At 51.8% G+C, this 15853-nt stretch overlaps 1 non-coding gene and 1 pseudogene across 1 annotated transcript; both read right to left on the bottom strand.

The window, feature by feature from the left end:
• Positions 1-10110: 10110 nt before the first annotated feature.
• On the bottom strand, positions 10111-12236 carry LOC144427451 (large subunit ribosomal RNA; annotated as a pseudogene).
• A 309-nt stretch (positions 12237-12545) lies between these two features.
• On the bottom strand, positions 12546-12699 carry LOC144427456 (5.8S ribosomal RNA). Its single transcript, XR_013477986.1, has one exon. It is a non-coding gene; the product is annotated as a 5.8S ribosomal RNA (ribosomal RNA).
• Between the last annotated feature and the right edge of the window lie 3154 nt (positions 12700-15853).

The following is a 15853-nucleotide window of genomic DNA, read 5'->3' as shown; positions in this document are numbered from 1 at the left end:
TGCTCGCCTGACTTAGGCGCAAGTCGTTCAAAGATACCATCCTTGTTGAGGTCACCTTAGGACACCTGCGTTACACCTTGACAGATGTACCGCCCCAGTCAAACTCACTCTTTGAGACAAAAGCATATCATCCTCGCTCGATCGAGCGCCTCTTACATATTAGTCGAGACAACGGCTGTGACAGCTGTGCTCGGCCCCCTCAGGCAGCCTGGCTCGCTCCTTTGCTCTACCCGAGGTTTCCATCCTCGCTGAGCTCCCCTTAGGACACCTGCGTTACACCTTGACAGATGTACCGCCCCAGTCAAACTCACTCTTTGAGACAAGCATATCAGTACTGGCAGGACAACCAAATAGCTGCGACAGCTGTGCTCGGCCCCCTCAGGCAGCCTGCCGCGCTCCTTTGCTCTACCCGAGGTTTCCATCCTCGCTGAGCTCACCTTAGGACACCTGCGTTACACCTTGACAGATGTACCGCCCCAGTCAAACTCAAACTCAAAGCATGTATTAGCTCCAGATTTACCACAGTTATCCACTTCGCTTACGAGACTTAATAAACCAAGGCTGATTTAAATTGCCATTTGCAGTTTTAAGAGTACTCGTACTTGCAATTTCATGGCTTCCATCCTCGCTGAGCTCACCTTAGGACACCTGCGTTACACCTTGACAGATGTACCGCCCCAGTCAAACTCACTCTTTGAGACAAGCATATCACTACTGGCGGGACAACCAAATAGCTGCGACAACTGCGCTCGGCCCCCTCTGGCAGCCTGGCGCACTCCTTTGCTCTACCCGAGGTTTCCATCCTCGCTGAGCTCACCTTAGGACACCTGCGTTACACCTTGACAGATGTACCGCCCCAGTCAAACTCAAACTCAATGCATGTATCGCTCCATTTCCGGCGACAGCTGCGCTCGGCCCCCTCAGGCAGCCTGGCGCACTCCTTTGCTCTACCCGAGGTTTCCATCCTCGCTGAGATCACCTCAGGACACCTGCGTTACACCTTGACAGATGTACCGCCCCAGTCAAACTTAAACTTATTGCATGTATACATAACAATGCGACCGTTCTGCTAGCCCAAAAAGTGATCAAGCCAGACGCTCGATCGAGCGCCTCTTACATATTAGTCGAGACAACGGCTGTGACAGCTGTGCTCGGCCCCCTCAGGCAGCCTGGCTCGCTCCTTTGCTCTACCCGAGGTTTCCATCCTCGCTGAGCTCCCCCTAGGACACCTGCGTTACACCTTGACAGATGTACCGCCCCAGTCAAACTCACTCTTTGAGACAAGCATATCACTACTGGCGAGACAACCAAATAGCTGCGACAGCTGCACTCGGTCTCCTCAGGCAGCCTGGCGCACTCCTTTGCTCTACCCGAGGTTTCCATCCTCGCTGAGCTCACCTTAGGACACCTGCGTTACACCTTGACAGATGTACCGCCATAGTCAAACTCACTCTTTGAGACAAGCATATCACTACTGGCAGGACAACCATTTAGCTGCGACAGCTGCGCTCGGCCCCCTCAGGCAGCGTGGCGCTTCTTTTTGCTCTATCCGAGGTTTCCATCCTCGCTGAGCTCACCTTAGGACACCTGCATTACACCTTGACATATGTACCGCCACAGTCAAACACAAATTCAATGCATGTATCGCTCCACTTCCGGCGACAGCTGCGCTCGGCCCCCTCAGGCAGCCTGGCGCACTCCTTTGCTCTACCCGAGGTTTCCATCCTCGCTGAGCTCACCATAGGACACCTGCGTTACACCTTGACAGATGTACCGCCCCAGTCAAACTTAAACTTATTGCATGTATACATAACAATGCGACGGTACTACTAGCCCAATAAGTGCTCAAGCCAGACGCTCGATCGAGCGCCTCCTACATATTAGTCGAGACAACGGCTCGTTCATTAGCATCGTCTTTGTACTTTAACACTTTTTGGCTCTGCCGCTCTCGACCCCGATGCGACGCTTCTGTCGCGACGCTGCACTCTCTCGCTCGCCTGACTTAGGCGCAAGTCGTTCAAAGATACCATCCTCGTTGAGGTCACCTTAGGACACCTGCGTTACACCTTGACAGATGTACCGCCCCAGTCAAACTCACTCTTTGAGACAAGCATATCACTACTGGCAGGACAACCAAATAGCTGCGACAGCTGCGCTCGGCCCCCTCAGGCAACCTGGCGCGCTCCTTTGCTCTACCCGAGGTTTCCATCCTCGCTGAGCTCACCTTAGGACACCTGCGTTACACCTTGACAGATGTAGAGCCCCAGTCAAACTCACTCTTTGAGACAAGCATATCACTACTGGCAGGACAACCAAATAGCTGCGACAGCTGCGCTCGGCCCCCTCAGGCAGCCTGGTGCGCTCCTTTGCTCTACCCGATGTTTCCATCCTCGCTGAGCTCACCTTAGGACACCTGCGTTACACCTTGACAGATGTACCGCCCCAGTCAAACTCACTCTTTGAGACAAGCATATCACTACTGGCAGGACAACCAAATAGCTGCGACTGCTGCGCTCGGCCCCCTCAGGCAGCGTGGCACTTCTCTTTGCTCTATCCGAGGTTTCCATCCTAGCTGAGCTCACCTTAGGACACCTGCATTACACCTTGACAGATGTACCGCCCCAGTCAAATTCAAACTCAATGCATGTATCGCCCCTCAGGGAGCCTGGCGCGATCTTTTGCTCTACCCGAGGTTTCCATTCTCGCTGAGCTCACCTTAGGACACCTGCGTTACACCTTGACAGATGTACCGCCCCAGTCGAACTCAAACTCAATGCATGTATTAGATCCAGATTTACCACAGTTATCCACTTCGCTTACGAGACTTAATAAACCAAGGCTGATTTAAATTGCCATTTGCAGTTTTGCTTTAAGAGTACTCGTACTTGCAATTTCATGGCTTCCATCCTCGCTGAGCTCACCTTAGGACACCTGCGTTACACCTTGACAGATGTACCGCCCCAGTCAAACTCACTCTTTGAGACAAGCATATCACTACTGGCGGGACAACCAAATAGCTGCGACAGCTGCGCTCGGCCCCCTCAGGCAGCCTGGCGCACTCCTTTGCTCTACCCGAGGTTTTCATCCTCGCTGAGCTCACCTTAGGACACCTGCGTTACAACTTCACAGGTGTACCGCCCCAGTCAAACTCAAACTCAATGCATGTATTAGCGCTAAATTTACCACAGTTATCCACTTCGCTTACGAGACTTAATAAACCAAGGCTGATTTAAAAAGAGCTCACCTTAGGACACCTGCGTTACACCTTGACAGATGTACCGCCCCAGTCAAACTCACTCTTTGAGACAAGCATATCACTACTGGCAGGACAACCAAATAGCTGCGACAGCTGCGCTCGGCCCCCTCAGGCAGCCTGGTGTGCTCCTTTCTCTACCCGAGGTTTCCAACCTCGCTGAGCTCACCTTAGGACACCTGCGTTACACCTTGTCAGATGTACCGCCCCAGTCAAACTTAAACTCATTGCATGTATACATAACAATGCGACCGTTCTGCTAGCACAAAAAGTGCTCAAACCAGACGCTCGATCGAGCGCCTCTTACATATTAGTCGAGACAACGGCTCGCTCATTAGCATCGTCTTTGTACTTCAACATTTTTTTGGCTCTGCCGCTCTCGACACCAATGCGACGCTTCTGTCGCGACGCTGCACTCTCTCGCTCGCCTGACTTAGGCGCAAGTCGTTCAAAGATACCATCCTTGTTGAGGTCACCTTAGGACACCTGCGTTACACCTTGACAGATGTACCGCCCCAGTCAAACTCACTCTTTGAGACAAAAGCATATCATCCTCGCTCGATCGAGCGCCTCTTACATATTAATCGAGACAACGGCTGTGACAGCTGTGCTCGGCCCCCTCAGGCAGCCTGGCTCGCTCCTTTGCTCTACCCGAGGTTTCCATCCTCGCTGAGCTCCCCTTAGGACACCTGCGTTACACCTTGACAGATGTACCGCCCCAGTCAAACTCACTCTTTGAGACAAGCATATCAGTACTGGCAGGACAACCAAATAGCTGCGACAGCTGTGCTCGGCCCCCTCAGGCAGCCTGCCGCGCTCCTTTGCTCTACCCGAGGTTTCCATCCTCGCTGAGCTCACCTTAGGACACCTGCGTTACACCTTGACAGATGTACCGCCCCAGTCAAACTCAAACTCAATGCATGTATTAGCTCCAGATTTACCACAGTTATCCACTTCGCTTACGAGACTTAATAAACCAAGGCTGATTTAAATTGCCATTTGCAGTTTTAAGAGTACTCGTACTTGCAATTTCATGGCTTCCATCCTCGCTGAGCTCACCTTAGGACACCTGCGTTACACCTTGACAGATGTACCGCCCCAGTCAAACTCACTCTTTGAGACAAGCATATCACTACTGGCGGGACAACCAAATAGCTGCGACAGCTGCGCTCGGCCCCCTCAGGCAGCCTGGCGCACTCCTTTGCTCTACCCGAGGTTTCCATCCTCGCTGAGCTCACCTTAGGACACCTGCGTTACACCTTGACAGATGTACCGCCCCAGTCAAACTCAAACTCAATGCATGTATCGCTTCATTTCCGGCGACAGCTGCGCTCGGCCCCCTCAGGCAGCCTGGCGCACTCCTTTGCTCTACCCGAGGTTTCCATACTCGCTGAGATCACCTCAGGACACCTGCGTTACACCTTGACAGATGTACCGCCCCAGTCAAACTTAAACTTATTGCATGTATACATAACAATGCGACCGTTCTGCTAGCCCAAAAAGTGCTCAAGCCAGACGCTCGATCGAGCGCCTCCTACATATTAGTCGAGACAACGGCTCGCTCATTAGCTTTGTACTTTAACATTTACAATTATATGTACTTTAACATTTTTTTGGCTCTGCCGCTCTCGACACCGATGCGACGCTTCTGTCGCGACGCTGCACTCTCTCGCTCGCCTGACTTAGGCGCAAGTCGTTCAAAGATACCATCCTCGTTGAGGTCACCTTAGGACATCTGCGTTACACCTTGACAGATGTACCGCCCCAGTCGAACTCAAACTCAATGCATGTATTAGATCCAGATTTACCACAGTTATCCACTTCGCTTACGAGACTTAATAAACCAAGGCTGATTTAAAGAGCCATTTGCAGTTTCGCTTTAAGAGTACTCGTACTTGCAATTTCATGGCTTCAATCCTCGCTGAGCTCACCTTAGTACACTTGCGTTACAACTTGACAGGTGTACCGCCCCAGTCAAACTCAAACTCAATGCATGTATTAGCGATAGATTTACCAGATTAATCCACTTCGCTTACGAGACTTAATAAACCAAGGCTGATTTAAAAAGAGCTCACCTGCGTTACACCTTGACAGATGTACCGCCCCAGTCAAACTCACTCTTTGAGACAAGCATATCACTACTGGCGGGACAACCAAATAGCTGCGACAGCTGCACTCGGCCTCCTCAGGCAGCCTGGCGCACTCCTTTGCTCTACCCGAGGTTTCCATCCTCGCTGAGCTCACCTTAGGACACCTGCGTTACACCTTGACAGATGTACCGCCATAGTCAAACTCACTCTTTGAGACAAGCATATCACTACTGGCAGGACAACCATTTAGCTGCAACAGCTGCGCTCGACCCCTCAGGCAGCGTGGCGCTTCTTTCTGCTCTATCCGAGGTTTCCATCCTCGCTGAGCTCACCTTAGGACACCTGCATTACACCTTGACATATGTACCGCCCCAGTCAAACTCAAATTCAATGCATGTATTGCTCCACTTCCGGCGACAGCTGCGCTCGGCCCCCTCAGGCAGCCTGGCGCACTCCTTTGCTCTACCAGAGGTTTCCATCCTCGCTGAGCTCACCATAGGACACCTGCGTTACACCTTGACAGATGTACGGCCCCAGTCAAACTTAAACTTATTGCATGTATACATAACAATGCGACGGTACTACTAGCCCAATAATTGCTCAAGCCAGACGCTCGATCGAGCGCCTCCTACATATTAGTCGAGACAACGGCTCGTTCATTAGCATCGTCTTTGTACTTTAACAATTTTTGGCTCTGCCGCTCTCGACCCCGATGCGACGCTTCTGTCGCGACGCTGCACTCTCCTCGTTGAGGTCACCTTAGGACACCTGCGTTACACCTTGACAGATGTACCGCCCCAGTCAAACTCAATCTTTGAGACAAGCATATCACTACTGGCAGGACAACCAAATAGCTGCGACAGCTGCGCTCGGCCCCCTCAGGCAACCTGGCGCGCTCCTTTGCTCTACCCGAGGTTTCCATCCTCGCTGAGCTCACCTTAGGACACCTGCGTTACACCTTGACAGATGTACCGCCCCAGTCAAACTCACTCTTTGAGACAAGCATATCACAAACTGGCAGGACAACCAAATAGCTGCGACAGCTGCGCTCGGCCCCCTCAGGCAGCCTGGTGCGCTCCTTTGCTCTACCAGATGTTTCCATCCTCGCTGAGCTCACTTTAGGATACCTGCAATACACCTTGACAGATGTACCGCCCCAGTCAAACTCACTCTTTGAGACAAGCATATCACTACTGGCAGGACAACCAAATAGCTGCGACTGCTGCGCTCGGCCCCCTCAGGCAGCGTGGCACTTCTCTTTGCTCTATCCGAGGTTTCCATCCTAGCTGAGCTCACCTTAGGACACCTGCATTACACCTTGACAGATGTACCGCCCCAGTCAAATTCAAACTCAATGCATGTATCGCCCCTCAGGCAGCCTGGCGCGCTCTTTTGCTGTACCCGAGGTTTCCATTCTCGCTGAGCTCACCTTAGGACACCTGCGTTACACCTTGACAGATGTACCGCCCCAGTCAAACTTAAACTTATTGCATGTATACATAACAATGCGACCGTTCTGCTAGCCCAAAAAGTGCTCAAGCGAGACGCTCGATCGAGCGCCTCCTACATATTAGTCGACAAAACGGCTCTCTCATTAGCATCGTCTTTGTACTATAACATTTTTATGGCTCTGCCGCTCTCGACACCAATGCGACGCTTCTGTCGCGACGCTGCACTCTCTCGCTCGCTTGACTTAGGCGCAAGTCGTTCAAAGATACCATCCTCGTTGAGGTCACCTTAGGACACCTGCGTTACACCTTGACAGATGTAACGCCCCAGTCAAACTCACTCTTTGAGACAAGCATATCACTACTGGCAGGACAACCAAATAGCTGCGACAGCTGCGCTCGGCCCCCTCAGGTAGCCTGGTGCGCTCCTTTGCTCTACCCGAGGTTTCCATCCTCGCTGAGCTCACCTTAGGACACCTGCGTTACACCTTGACAGATGTACCGCCCCAATCAAACTATCTCTTTGAGACAAGCATATCACTACTGGCAGGACAACCAAATAGCTGCGACTGCTGCGCTCGGCCCCCTCAGGCAGACTGGCGCGCTTCTTTGCTCTACCAGAGGTTTCCAACCTCGCTGAGCTCACCTTAGGACACCTGCGTTACACCTTGTCAGATGGTACGCCCCAGTCAAACTTAAACTTATTGCATGTATACATAACAATGCGACCGTTCTGCTAGCCCAAAAAGTGCTCAAGCCAGACGCTCGATCGAGGGCCTACTACATATTAGTCGAGACAACGGCTCGCTCATTAGCATCGTCTTTGTACTTTATCATTTTTTTGGCTCTGCCGCTCTCGACACCGCTGCGACGCTTCTGTCGCGACCCTGCACTCTCTCGCTCGCCTGACTTAGGCGCAAGTCGTTCAAAGATACCATCCTCGTTGAGGTCACCCTAGGACACCTGCGTTACACCTTGACAGGTGTACCGCCCCAGTCGAACTCAAACTCAATGCATGTATTAGCTCCAGATTTACCACAGTTATCCACTTCGCTTACGAGACTCAATAAACCAAGGCTGATTTAAAGAGCCATTTGCAATTTCGCTTTTAGAATACTCGTACTTGCAATTGCATGGCTTCCATCCTCGCTGAGCTCACCTTAGGACACCTGCGTTACAACTTGACAGGTGTACCGCCCCAGTCAAACTCAAACTCAATGCATGTATTAGCGCTAGATTTACCACAGTTATCCACTTCGCTTACGAGACTTAATAAACCAAGGCTGATTTAAAAAGAGCTCACCTTAGGACACCTGCGTTACACCGTGACAGATGTACCGCCCCAGTCAAACTCACTCTTTGAGACAATCATATCACTACTGGCAGGACAACCAAATAGCTGCGACATCTGCGCTCGGCCCCCTCAGGCAGCCTGGCGCGCTCCTTTGATCTACCCGAGGTTTTCATCCTCGCTGAGCTCACATTAGGACACCTGCGTTACACCTTGACAGATGTACCGCTCCAGTCAAACTCACTCTTTGAGACAAGCATACCACTACTGGCAGGACAACCAAATAGCTGCGACAGCTGCGCTCGGCCCCCTCAGGCAGCGTGGCACTTCTCTTTGCTCTATCTGAGGTTTCCATCCTAGCTGAGCTCACCTTAGGACACCTGCATTACACCTTGACAGATGTACCGCCCCAGTCAAACTCAAACTCAATGCATGTATCGCCCCTCAGGCAGCCTGGCGCGCTCTTTTGCTCTACCCGAAGTTTCCATTCTCGCTGAGCTCACCTTAGGACACCTGCGTTACACCTTGACAGATGTACCGCCCCAGTCAAACTTAAACTTATTGCATGTATACATAACAATGCGACCGTTCTGCTAGCCCAAAAAGTGCTCAAGCGAGACGCTCGATCGAGCGCCTCCTACATATTAGTCGAGAAAACGGCTCGCTCATTAGCATCGTCTTTGTACTATAACATTTTCTTGGCTCTGCCGCTCTCGACACCAATGCGACGCTTCTGTCGCGACGCTGCACTCTCTCGCTCGCCTGACTTAGGCACAAGTCGTTCAAAGATACCATCCTTGTTGAGGTCACCTTAGGACACCTGCGTTACACCTTGACAGATGTACCGCCCCAGTCAAACTAACTCTTTGCGACAAGCATATCATTAATGGCAGGACAACCAATTAGCTGCGACAGCTGCGCTCGGCCCCCTCAGGCAGCCTGGCGCGCTGTTTTGCTCTACCCGAAGTTTCCATCCTCGCTGAGCTCACCTTAGGACACCTGCGTTACACCTTGATAGATGTACCGCCCCAGTCAAACTTAAACTTATTGCATGTATACATAACAATGCGACCGTTCTGCTAGGCCGAAATGCGCTCAAGCCAGACGCTCGATCAAGCGCCTACTACATATTAGTCGAGACAACGGCTCGCTCATTAGCATCGCGTTTGTACTTTAACTTTTTTCGGCTCGACTTCTCTAGAAGCCGATTTCTGCGACACGGCACTCTTACGCCCGCCGCCGAGGGAGTGTGCGCCCCATCCCGCCCCGACTGCCCCGCACCGCACGCAGCTCTTGGCTCATTATAGTTAACTCTGTCTTACGCTCTTACAGGCCTTACCTAGGGTTAGGTTAGTATGCTTGCACGTGCCGTCACTTAACTCTTTTCGGAACGGCCTCTCTCGTGCCGTCACTTAAGTCTTTTTGGCACGGCCTCTCTTGACGCCGATGCCGGCGACACAGCACTCTTTTGCCCGCCGCCGAGGGCGTGTGTGCCCCATCCCGCCCTGACTGTTCCGCACCGCACGCCGCTCTTGGCTCATTCGAGTTAACTCTGTCTTTCGCTCTTTCAGGCCTTACCTAGTGTTAGGTTTGTATGCTTGCACGTGCCGTCACTTAAGAGAGTCATAGTTACTCCCGCCGTTTACCCGCGCTTGGTTGAATTTCTTCACTTTGACAATCAGAGCACTGGGCAGAAATCACATCGCGTCAACACCGGGTTGCGGCCATCGCGATTCTTTGTTTTAATTTAACAGTCGGATTCCCCTGGACCGTACCAGTTCTAAGTTGGCTGTTCGACGCCGGCCGAAGCGAGCCGCGAGGCCCGCGTAGCTGCGGCAGTCCACGGATAGGGACCGGACGCAGGTCCGAGCTCACGCCGGCCGCCTTGAAGCGCGAGCGTTCGCCCAGTCCGCCAAGTCCCGCCATCCGCTTTGTACCTCAGCCCGACCGACCCAGCCCTTAGAGCCAATCCTTTTCCCGAAGTTACGGATCTGATTTGCCGACTTCCCTTGCCTACATTGTTCCGTCGGCCAGAGGCTGTTCACTTTGGAGACCTGCTGCGGATATGGGTACGGCCTCGCACGACAATTACACCATCTCCCTCGGATTTTCAAGGGCCGACGCGGGTTCACCGGACACCGCAAGAGACTCGGTGCTTTACGGAGCTGCCAGCCCTATCTCCGGGCGAACCGATTCCAGGGCCTGCGCTCCTTACCAAGAAAAGAGAACTCTTCCCGGGACCCACGCCAGCGTCTCCGAGTTCGGTTGCGTTGCCGCACCGGGCGCCGAAGCGCCAATCTCCGTGTCGAGGCTCGGGAATATTAACCAGATTCCCTTTCGGACACCGGGGGCGAAGACGAGCAACGCCCCCCGTCGAACTGCGTTCGCTTGTTCCTTAGGGCCGACTGACCCATGTTCAACTGCTGTTCACATGGAACCCTTCTCCTCTTCGACCTTCATAGCTCTCATTTGAATATTTGCTACTACCACCAAGATCTACACCGACGGCTGCTCCACGCGAGCTCTCGCTCGACGCTTCGACGCCCGCCGCCGCGGCCTTCCTACTCGTCGCGACATAGCGCCGTGGAACGGCCCGTGTCGTCGCGACGGCCGTACGACGGCCGGGTATAGGCCCGACGCTCAAGCGCTATCCATTTTCAGGGCTGGTTGATTAGGCAGGTGAGTTGTTACACACTCCTTAGCGGATTCCGACTTCCATGGCCACCGTCCTGCTGTCTAGATCAACCAACACCTTTTGTTGGCTCTGATGAGCGTCGCGTCGGGCGCCTTAACCCGGCGTTCGGTTCATCTCGCATCGCCAGTCCTGCTTACCAAGAGTGGCCCACTGGGCACTCGCATTCGAGGCGCCCGACTCCAATTAAGCGAGCCGGGCTTCTTACCAATTTAAAGTTTGAGAATAGGTTGAGGACGTTTCGTCCCCAAGGCCTCTAATCATTCGCTTTACCAGATAAAACTGCGACAAAGCGCCAGCTATCCTGAGGGAAACTTCGGAAGGACCTAGCTACTAGATGGTTCGATTAGTCTTTCGCCCCTATACCCAAATAGGACGATCGATTTACACGTCAGAATCGCTACGGTCCTCCACCAGAGTTTCCTCTTGCTTCGACCTTCCCAGGCATAGTTCACCATCTTCGGGGTCCCAACATGGACGCTCTTGCGCGACCGCCCCGGCAGAGCGGGTGCGATCGGCCGGTCGTGCGCCGGCGCCCGCACGGGGCTAAGGGTCCGACTTCGTTCGGCCGACGGCCGCCTTCACTTTCATTTCGCCTGCGAGTCTCGAACCACTCGACGACTCGCGCTCATGTTAGACTCCTTGGTCCGTGTTTCAAGACGGGTCGGGAGGGTGGCCGACGTGGCCACGGACCCCGAGCGCGTCGACGGCGCGCCACTAAAGCGGCAGCCCGCCGAACACCGACACTGCGTACAGTGCAGACGAACGACAAGCCAGCCGAACGGCGACGGCCGCACACAGAGAGCGCGCCGCATCCTTTCCTCGATCCGCCGCCGGGCCGCACCGCCCGCGCGCTGTAACACCCCCGCTGGAGCGGAGGCCACCTTCGCGCGGGGACTTAGACCGACGGCAAACCGGTCGTGACCCGCGCCGGTCGCTAGTGCGCTGAGACGGTGCGCGAACCGACTCGGCGGCGGCGCCTTAAGCGTCCGCGAACCGAGACGGCGCGCCCCCGCGCCCAACTGAAAGCGAGCCAGCGACCTGACGGGCCCTCCCGTTTGCCTCTCAACGGTTTCACGTTCTCTTAAACTCTCTCTTCAAAGTGCTTTTCAACTTTCCCTCACGGTACTTGTCCGCTATCGGTCTCGCGACCGTATTTAGTCTTAGGTGGAGTTTACCCCCCGCTTTGGGCTGCATTACCAAACAACCCGACTCCAAGAAGACCCGAAGCGGCCAAGGCACGCGCCCCTATGGGCCTAACACCTTCCGTGGGACGAGGCCTCGATCAGAAGGACACCGGCGCTCGCCGTCAGCCGCACTGGGACTTCCGTACGTCACAACTCGGCGCGCTCGAGAAGCGCGCAGATTAGACGCTGAACTCTTCCCGGTTCACTCGCCGTTACTCAGGGAATCCCTGTTGGTTTCTTTTCCTCTGCTTAATAATATGCTTAAATTCAGCGGGTGCTCTCGCCTGAACTCAGGTCGTATGTGTCAGGCGGGCCGCTTCTTCCACGGCCCGCTGGCATCGCAAGTCGTCGCCGCCGGCGCCGACCGAGCGCGTACCGTCGCCGCCTTGGCCCACGGTCGGTCTTGATCTCGTTACCGGACCGACCGACCTGGACCCGCCCCTCGAACGTCGTTGAACGTCGAGAGGCCGGCGATGTACGGGACACGTGGTCGCGCCGAGAAAGCTCGGCGACCGCTTCAACTTGGGGCGACGCCCGGCTGTCTTCGCAGCGGCCAGGCGACGGCCCTCGGGTGAGGACGAACGCGACCCTGAGGCAGACGCGGTCCTGGGATTGACCCGAGACCGCAATGCGCGTTCAGAACGTCGACGTTCAATGCGTTCTGCAATTCAAATTACTTCTCGCACTTGGCTGCGTCCTTCATCGACTCGTGAGCCGAGTGATCCACCGTTAAGAGTCGTCCTCGACGTTTCACCCGGCGCCGAAGCGCGCGGACGTCACACTGTGGGATCGACCACAAAACCACCACCGACAACAACTGCACAAACACACCAACAAACGGCGCCGAGCTACTGCCGGGCTGAGCCGGCGGCACATCGAGCGCGGTGCCCAGGAGCCACCATCGCACTCGGCTGCCTTGCTATGCCAACGTGTTACTCGTGTCGCACGGGGCGGAACCCCGATTGACGGCTGCCCTTGCGGCGGCACCCAAAGACAATTAAGTGCGCGGTCGGCCGGGGCCTACCACCACCTTCGGTAATGATCCTTCCGCAGGTTCACCTACGGAAACCTTGTTACAACTTTTACTTCCTCTAAATGATCAAGTTTGATCGTCTTCTCGACACGCCGACGCGGCCGTTGCCAGCCGCGACGGGGCCGATCCAAGGATCTCACTAAACCATTCAATCGGTAGTAGCGACGGGCGGTGTGTACAAAAGGCAGGGACGTAATCAACGCGAGTTGATGACTTGTGCTTACTGGGAATTCCTCGTTCAAGGGAAACAATTGCAAGTCCCTATCCCAATCACGAATGAGGTTTAACGGGTTACCCGGACCTTTCGGCCTAGGTTAGACACTCGCTGCTTCACTCAGTGTAGCGCGCGTGCTGCCTCGGACATCTAAGGGAATCACAGACCTGTTATTGCTCAATCTCGTGTGGCTAAACGCCACTAGTCCCTCTAAGAAGTTAGACGCCGACCGAGAAGGTCGCGTAACTATTTAGCATGCGTAACGTAGCGGGGTTTTTAGGCGATGGCGTTCGACGGTGATATTCTGTGTTGAAAAGACCGTCTACTTCCTCGCTAATCGACAGCTTAATTGACTTTTGAATACTGGCAAATACTCGGCTATTCTGTTTCCCCAGTCCACAGGTTCACACGATCAACAGTCAAGAAATATTCACGGTGCACTTTTGTATTCAACGCTAGGATACGATACCCAGCCATCAAGGTCAGAGAACAGAAAAGAACAGTCTGTCCGATGCAACAGACAACGACTTAAAAAGAACAAGTAATCAAAAACACGTGGCCAGACAACAAATGCGCAACGCATAAGCGCCACACAGTGGAATGAACGTAAGACTACGTATTACGTTACACCTCCCTTCTTTACAAAAAAGAAAATTTACGTAGTCAATTTCTTTCACACCAAATATGGGTGCAAGTAAATCCAATGTGAAGGAATTAAAATATATCTATACATCATCTGATTAGGATGGGGGCGTTATTACTTGAACTTGGGACAATGCAATAGTTGAAATCAAATATTGAAACACATTAGCAATGAAATGCGATAATTACAACATTCACACAGTAGATAACGATTACATTGAAAATACAACAGCAATGCAATGATATGAACTAAATGTTAGAATACAATTACAATAAATTCACACTCATAAAAATATGAAAATACTGAAATAAAATAAAACAATACAATACAATTCAAAATTATCAAATCTGGTAGGTAATTTTGAAACACGAGTTTTTGAAACATAGGGTTTGATTTGTGAAGTACTTGGAATATCGGGTACACCACGACAAACCAAAGATTCACGTCATCGAAAGATACTTTCGAACGAAAATCTGAAAACTTTTAAACTACTTATCTCAGGGGGATTTTTTTTCGTGCTCTAGGTCACGTTAATATTGCAACAAGAGTGACCCGCATTGTGTTCAACAAGAATCCAGTCATTGAGCGAAGCATTAAAAGCATCACCCGAACCTACTACAGGTGTAAATTCACCAAGTAATTGATTTATATTTACTTTCAATGAGAACGGTCCTGGGTTCATAATACGAACCGGTATTTGGGCATCAATAGAATAAGAAACAAAGTTTGAAACAAGGGCCGACTCTTTTTGCTGCAAGGGAAGTCTATTTTCAAAATAACCAAAAATGCGGGTCGGCACAATACCACTTGACTCATCAGAAAACACAGATTGCAAATTAGTCTCGATAATATTATTGGTGCTTATATCTGTGTCATTATAATCATCACTCATCAGACTTCCCTTTAGGACGACAGTTTCAGATGGTCAGATTACGACTTCATCTATTGACGACACTTTGTAAGTGCGTCTTGGATATGGGGTAGGTTCACATGCAAAATAAACGCAGCTATGCCCAATCTTAAGACTACAGTCATTGTAATCTAGAATGCAGGAATACTTATTAAGGAAATCGTTTCCTAACAGTATCTTATCGACATTACCCCTAATGTCTCCTGTTACAAAAAACATGTGGTAGTCGTCTATACTTCCAATACGAATACGTATTTTTGTTCTACCTTTAATATTAATAGGTTCTCCCCTATAACATTCAAATCTCTGTGTGACGGATTCTATGTCCTGATTTTTGCTAGCTTTTCCCCACAGAGTAGATGAAATGAAAGAGGCACCAGCACCACTATCTATGATAGTATTTGCATGCAAATTATCTCCGATCAAAATGTCGGTGTAAACGGGAGTACACAGTTCCCCGTGCTGGTTAGAAACATTGGGAAGGGTGTTCGAGACTTTCTTAGAATATTCTTCATATGCTTTAGTTGTCAAGGGTTTTTCAGTTTCATTTACAGGCCGTTCATTTGATTCGGGATTTACCTTGGAATCTATTTCTCGGGTTGGTGACTGGCCTCGTTTCCCAACCCTTCCGTGTTTAACACTGTGTTAACATCGGATTTGGACTGTTTATCATCCTTAATCTTTATATTCTTATATCTACGTAACACTTTCTGTAAAGCAAAACAATTCTCATCTATGTGGTTAGTCTTTTTGCAATAACTACAACCATCGCAATTTCGAGGTTCTTGTGTGCCGGAGAAACCTCCACGGCCACCCCGACCTCTGTTACATGATCCACGGCCTCGGCGGTCATTTTGTTTACCGCGATAGTTTTGGCGTCTGGAATCGCCACTACCGCTATATCTTTGCTTTGAGCTCATCGCATTGATTTGCGAGTTTTGTGAATCATTAGGATCCACATAATTATATGCAAACTGTTTCGTATTAGCAGCCCTCTCCATTAGACATTTAACATAAACACGAAAAGAGGTATTCATAGGTCCAACCATATCTAAAAATTCTTTAGCTCTTTTATTTCTAAGGCCATACTTA

Source organism: Styela clava, chromosome 9, assembly GCF_964204865.1.
Source record: "Styela clava chromosome 9, kaStyClav1.hap1.2, whole genome shotgun sequence".
Taxonomy (NCBI): domain Eukaryota; kingdom Metazoa; phylum Chordata; class Ascidiacea; order Stolidobranchia; family Styelidae; genus Styela; species Styela clava.
Note: the sequence above shows the minus strand (reverse complement) of the source record. Positions and strands in the feature narration are given on the sequence as shown.